Consider the following 7,432-nt stretch of genomic DNA (forward strand, 5'->3'; position numbering starts at 1 on the left):
TGCTTTTCCCAAGGCATGTGCTCACGGCTTATTACCGTTGTTATAAAATTAGATGCGGTTTTTCAATGCTACTGGAGCCATCGCGATGACTTATTGTCCATGTTTGGCTTCTGTGCCGAAGAACGCGAAATGTGCGCCATAAAAACAGCACCGCGCGCCGCCGGCACCGGGAACTTTCCGAGGCAAGGCAGGGCAAAGTTTGAACATTACACAGCATTAGCACGTATTTGAAATAATAGCATTGACTTCTTCTCAAAGGAATATATTTTTTTAGAAGCTGCAGATAAAATCGCTGGTAATGTTGTTATTGTATTTGCACTGCAACCTTTATATTGGCCAGCTACTATCGTATCACATATGAAAAAAAAGATAACCAATGTTTACATGCAATTCACTTTTATACTGTGAATCAAAACTACACTGCAAGATTTAATTCAAAGCTGAAACCATCCTTATTTTTCAGTGCTGCATACTTTTTACCCCTTTGGAGTGTGCTTATTAGCGTACAGATATCGAATTTATGTACTTTTTTCTACTGCAGACATCAGATTACAGTTGCAGTATGGAAGCTGACATGGCAATGCACGAGCTGCAGCACACAGTATGCTTATTTTTTTCATCCCAAAGGGCATGGTGCTCTCAAAAAGGATATTTGTGGAGTGCTGTCGAACATACACTCTCTTTTGCAGGTGTCACAGGATGGTGACGTTATGGAAGCTGCAGTGACAATTCTTGAGCTCGAGCAGACAGATACAGTAAGCCAGTTGTCGCTTGGAACTGGGTTCACTTGCAATGTGTTGCATTTGCGCAGGATTCAGTGCCAGTTTGTTTCATGTACAAAATTAATTGCATTAGCGTTTTCTTTCAGACAGCACAGAGAGCAGAACCTGCTGCCTTTGAAACCAGCTACAAAGAGGCACATGCTGATGCAGTAAGTGCAATCATAACCTTATGTCTTATTTGATTCTGTTGTAGGAAACATTTGGAATTAATTGTAAAGAAAGCAGTTTTTGGAACACATTAAATATGAAAAGCATTAGAGGAATGGTTTCAAAAGAGGCATGCGTAAGAGTACTGGAAAGCATCCATAGCAGCTGCACAGGTAGTAAACATGAGCCTCCACAAAGAAAATAACAAATTCCAAAATGTGTGGTCATTATTTAGGGAGGTGTATGAAGTATCGCACTTACTGCAGATCCAAATCATGGTACAAATGCAACTATTAGGAAAGTTGGAAGGCCATACGAAAAGTAATGTCAGGCCAAGAATGGCACAAGAAGAAATGATGTAACAGCTGTTATTTTACCGGTACTAATGTATGACGTGAAAACGTTTAGGCTAATGAAAAAAGTTGCACCTAAACTGGGGGTAATGTGACACACGTAACTTTGAAGGGCAAATGAAAAAAAGGAAAGTGACACACGTAACTTTGAAGGGTAAAGACAACAAATTTCGAATGCTGACAAATTATATGATTTACTTTTGCATGGTGAGGAGGCATCTTTCCAGTTGGTTGCAAGTGCCGAGTGGAACATTATTAATTATCATTTATAATTTCACATTCGGCATAATAGCATCGTGTGATGACGAGCTATATTGCTTAAAACATAGGCGTGCACAGGGTTCTGCATTGGGGGGAGCCAAGTTTCACTGCAGCCCTCCCCCTCCCCCCTTGCATCAATGCCTTTACAGCCAAAATGCAGTGCAAAGATAACGAATGTTTATAAAACATTTATTTTGTGATGGAATTGCAATGTATACAAAATATTGTGCGCTTAAAATACAAAGCAAGCTTTGCCATAGATGCGTAATTGAAAATGACATTCTCACAAGTTTTTTGTCGTGACCGTTGTTGTCAAAAACCTGCTTGGCCATATCCCTGAACATTCAAAAATAAGAGCTCAGGTCCAGCAGAGTAAACGTATGGGGCTCACTTGGCATCCCTCTTAGAAGATTAGAGGATTATTTTTATGTCATCACTTTAAAGTTTTTTTTTAAGCTTTAGCTACCTTTTATTATTTTTTCTTGGCTTTAAGCCTGGCAAAGCATTTGCTAGTCCAGACTCCCTCTGCTTTTCTTATGCTTTTATTTAGTTAATCGAGAGGACAAATAAAATGGTACCCCCCCCCCCCTCTTCCACACACTTTCTGTATTCACACCTATGGCTTCAAATACTGCGATGTTGTTGACAATCAGAACTGTCAATGAATGAAAACAGTTGCAGTTCCAGTTACCATTGTGCATGACATCATTGCAGTGTGGTAGTATGCAATCGTACATTCTGTCGTCCAACCATCTAATCTCCTAAGGAGGCATGGCTTGGCATGCATCTAATGCACCTAATGCTGACATGGTTGTCAAGAGTATGAAGAAAAGACTACTTACTCCTGCAATGCACTATGAGATTTTTTTTTCTGGAAACATCATATCATGCTTTTAATTTCAGGCTACCCAGACAGAGTACAGCAGTCCTGTTGTCTGTATGCTGCAGGTGAAGGCTTGTTTGAGGATAGACAAAGTGAGTTCAGGAATGTCTGTGTGGACCTCTTTCTGTCTTTCTAGAATAACAAGTTTGCTGTATCAGCAGATAGAAAAAGATGGTAGGGTTTTAAAGAAGTTAAATTGAGTAGGACGTGCGAAAACTTCTTGTGCACAGGTTGAAGCTGATAGAGCTGACGTGCAGTGCAAAGTCCAAGAGTGTGGTGCAGTTTAGCAGTCGGGGTGATCCCCTGTGCAATAGCTACAATGTTCTATACTTGCTTCCCACATGAAATTCCTCAGTTCAAATATGCTCCGTTGAGTCCACTCCGACTTATTTTTTCCACTGAGCTTGGCAGAGGCTTCAAAAAGGGCTCGTAGCTCAGTTTGACAGTATAAAAAAGTGGTTTCACACGAAAACTGGTTCTTTTACTTATCTCAGGCTGTACAAACAGCTAGTACTACCAGCGATGTTGAAGTAGGATTGCCAACAACGCACCAAGACAAGGTGAAGAAAACAAACTGAATCATTTTGCTCACATTAACTGAAGTCTTATAAATGTAGCTAAGCATTTCTGACCAAAAATGTTATTTCAGGGTATGCAGACCATGGCTGCTACGAAGTTCAGTGACACAAAAGGATCCGAAGTACAGTGCACAACCAGTGTGAGTGAAACATTGCATTCCACATTTACCTAGTATCACAAGGAAAATACAGTGCCTTCACAAATGTTATTGGCCACGTCTGGCAAAAGTGAAATTGACTGACTGTTACACATGAACTTCTTTTTAAAACAATGCTGTGTTACACGTGTAATTTTTCAAGCATTTTTTTCACACAGCTAGCATCCACCGAAAAACTGCACAATCTCTTCATCACAGACACTGGTTCTTGAGAACCATACCTGCTGCTACCAAAACAGTTTGCTGTAACATTTGAGACCAACGAACCATTTTGATTTTCCGTTAGCATTGCATTGAAATTTCTTTGGAAGGATACCCTTAAGATGGTGGATGAAGAGTAGCATACCAAAGTGCACCATATGTGTATAGCTATTTCAGCAATTATTTTACTCAGTGTCATGGAACCGACCACACAAACAATAAAGACTATGCAGAATAATGCACAAGGACATATGTTTCAAGCTTGCTCCGATTCGCGGTGCCATAAGATACGAATCAGTTGGGCTCAGCTGTTCGGAGCGTGGTTGAACTGGAACTCAAAACATTACGCTTAGCTGCTTGGTGCCTTGATTCTGACATCCTGCCTTTCTTTTTCTTAGGTTCCAAAGTTCAACAAGTCCACACAGTGGGAGAATGTCACTTATGAAGACCACTGCTATGCAAGATTGCCCATGATTGGGTTACACAGACAGTCGATTGTGGAGAGACTTTCTGCTCACGATATCTTGTTTTATGCAGGAATTCCACTGACAGCTTTCAGGAACCTTGTAAAAGCTATGTCAGCACCAGCTAAAAAAGCAAGCATACTGTCACGTGCTGACCAGTTGCTGATGTGCCTTATGAGGCTTCGTCTCGGTCTTTTGTATGGACACTTAGCAAGAATCTTCCAGATGTCAGTTTCTGCTGTGGGCAACAATGTCCGTTACATGCTTCAAGTGCTTTCTAAAGTGATGAAGTGGGTTGTGACTTGGCTTCCAAAAGAAGATATCAAAGCCGGCATACCAGCATCCTTTACAGACTGTGGATATGGTTCCACTACTTGCATCCTTGACTGCACAGAGGTAATGTTGCAGCGCCCGAAAGAGGTAATGGCCAGAGCACAGACCTACAGTAGCTACAAAGCACATAACACAGTTAAGTTTCTCGTGGCCATTGCCCCTAACGGGCATATAATGTTTGTTTCAAAAGCATACGGTGGACGTGCTTCAGATAAGGTGATAACAAGGGAGAGCGGCATTGGAGATTACTTCATGAGAGGAGACGAAATCATGGCGGACATAGGATTCTCCCTTGATGATGAGCTACTTGTGCAAGGAGTCTGACTAAACACACCAGCTTTCACAAAAGGTTTGTGTTATCGTTCGCACAACATGGAAGAGTTTTCACTAAATACATTGTCATTTTATTTTGTAGGAAAAAAACAACTGACTGAAAGAGAGGTTACTGCCACAAGACGAATTGCATCTGTTCGCATTCATGTGGAGCGTGCAATCAACAGAATCAAGACGTACAGGATTTTCAAGCAAGCTCTTCCAATCACATCAAAGAAGACAATAAGCGATATGGTTTTTGTCTGTGCAGGGTTGTGCAACCTTAAGCCTGCTCTCATTAAACAGGGTGTCTAGCAATGTGAAGTTGACAGGGGCAAATTGCATGTACTAGGAAATCAAGGAAATGTCAAGAATATCATAAAAAACTAAAATTAATGTGATGGCCTGATATTGGGTGCTGTAATAGTGCACAGCATGCAGTCAATGCACATCTGGCTTATCTTCTCTGACTTGGTTTCAGTTCCCTCATCAAATTGGGCACTGTACTTCCAATTTCGCATGACCTAAAGAAGGTGCTTTCAGTAATCTAATATGGAGGCAACTGGGGCATATCTTATAGTCCTCGTAGGTAGAGTTGCTCTTTAATTTAACTAAACCTGCAATTGTTTATCAATGATGATAGTCTTATTAAAGCCAGTTGTTTGTTTCTTGGAGGCATAAAAGACGTAAAGTATGAAGAAATCACTACGATTGGCATTTGAAAACCACCATTGTAAAAGCACAGCAGTAAGTTGTTGATGCCTGCTGTAAGGAGACTACAAAACTGGAATGACAAAAGTGGATGTGCAATTTGATGGTTTAGTTTGGTTTATAGAGTTTAACGTTGTGAAGTGATTTGAATTATGAGAGGCGCCATAGTGAAGGGCTCTGGAAATATCAGCCACTAGATGTCTTAATGTTGGGCACCTTGCTTTTTGCCACCATCAAAAGCCAATGAGGATTTCCGCATCCTTGTGTTCAGCAGCCGAGCACCATAACCACCGAGCCACTTCGGCAGAACGGTAGTTTTACGAATCTAGCAATACAGATATTTCAGTGGCTGCAATGATGCTAGCATTAAGGCTTGTTAGTGCCAGTCACTATTACTTAACTCACAAAGCCATACAGCTGCACTTTTGCATGCTCAGATATTATTAACCTCACTCTGCTTTAAGTACGGGCTGAGATGTATACAGGTTTGAAACAAGATTAGGACAGCGTTGTCTACGTATTGTCTTCTTCTGCAATTAACTATGAGTCCATGATAGTTATATTCATTTGATCTCATTTAGTTCTCATCATCCACCCAAATGAATGATTGTACTGACAGCAGCAGAGTTGTAACAACCAAAATAGTGGAGGAGTTGAAGGGGCGGTTTCTCTAAAGCATCACTAACATTGCAGGCTCGGTCCTTACTTGTTTTTCACCTTTTTTGTACCAATATACAAAGCCATACCTCTGAAAGCAAGCCTTTAGCTGCTCCAACATTGCAGAGCTAGTCACTGGCAAGATACTCTCGTCTTAGTAGTATTCAAGTACTGAAGTGGGGTAAGGACTGCATACTTGGAGAACAAATGTGGCAGCTTAGCGTTTCAGGGTAACATTCAGTGGCTTTCTTACCTGTACGAGCCTTCACACTGTAATATTAGATTATCCCAAAGACTCGGTTTATACCTTTTCCTAGTTTCATCTTGGGCACTTCACAAGTACATGATACTCATACACTCAACCTGTAATCTACTTGAAGAGCATAAAATGAGTATAAAAAATATATATATCAACAAACTTGAACAGCAAATATGTGTTCAGAGCAACACTTGCAGTACATAGGTTACAGCTACATCAGCTTTTGTATATTGTCCATTTCCGTTGATTACAATTTTTCTCTTTCCTTAATGGCAAGAAAACGCATTGTTCAAGACATCAATAGAGTAATTTGCTCGACACCTTGTTAAATGCAGAGAGGGTTGAAGGAGCAATGGTTTCAATTTCACAGCAAAAATGGTGCAACTTTTGGACTTTGCATTAAAGTGTTTTACTCTTGAAAGTTTTACTTCAGTACTTTTTAAAAGTAGCATATTAACTATTGATATATTTCACCACACTGCTTCATCATAATTTATTTAACTCTAGGTTTAGGCGCTCACTGTGAACTCCATTCGCAGGCTACCAGTGTGTTTCTGATGGCTATTGCAGATGTCAGAAAGTTGTGCACAAAGCTCATGTGTACAACCGTCTTACAAATTACTATTGTGATCAACTAAAGCAAAGCTCACCAAATTGAAAAAATATGCACACAATTCTACTGTATAACTTCATTGTCAAGGCAAAGATCATTAATGTATGAAAAATAACTGATTTGTCCTTTGGCGAGATACTGAGACACATTGTTTCAGTAAAAGGTGAAATGCAATGTTGTAATGGACATTAAAAATTTAGCTCTTGGTTGTACATTGTTCACCAAAATAATGTTAACTTTCTCATTTTTTGCAAACTCAAGTGATTAGAAATTTTAGTCGCTTCCATCAGTATGCTGGCATTCTCAATCGTAAAGACTATTACTCTGCCTTATTTGTGAACCTTCTTATGGGAAAGTGTGGTACTGAAGGAAATAAATTGGAGTGAACTTTCATGGTGCCTAAGTAAGTGCTCAACAAGTGAATTGCAAACTTAGTGTGCCCTCCTTTATAATAAGCGACTGCTCACATTTAACTACACTGAGCAGATTTTCTTGTACCGATGCAGCACATCCATCCTGCCACTGATGTGTAAGTCTGTCAAGCGCGGAAGTAGCTCTGAAAAATAGAATTTTTTCAGCCGCGGTAGAGCCCGTGACACATACTTTGCATCATAAGGAACTTGAACAATCACACCATTTTCCACACTCCACACATAAAAGAAGCACACCTGGGTCTTTGTACAGAACATCTGAAACTGGACCTGGCTGTAATAGCCATTT

At 40.2% G+C, this 7,432-nt stretch overlaps 1 pseudogene; it reads left to right on the plus strand.

Moving 5' to 3' along the window:
* Positions 1-574: 574 nt before the first annotated feature.
* Positions 575-4,787, plus strand: LOC146183647 (uncharacterized; annotated as a pseudogene).
* Positions 4,788-7,432: the final 2,645 nt, after the last annotated feature.

This window comes from Amblyomma maculatum, chromosome 7, assembly GCF_055883805.1.
Source record: "Amblyomma maculatum isolate TAMU_Amacu chromosome 7, ASM5588380v1, whole genome shotgun sequence".
NCBI classification, from domain to species: Eukaryota; Metazoa; Arthropoda; class Arachnida; order Ixodida; family Ixodidae; genus Amblyomma; species Amblyomma maculatum.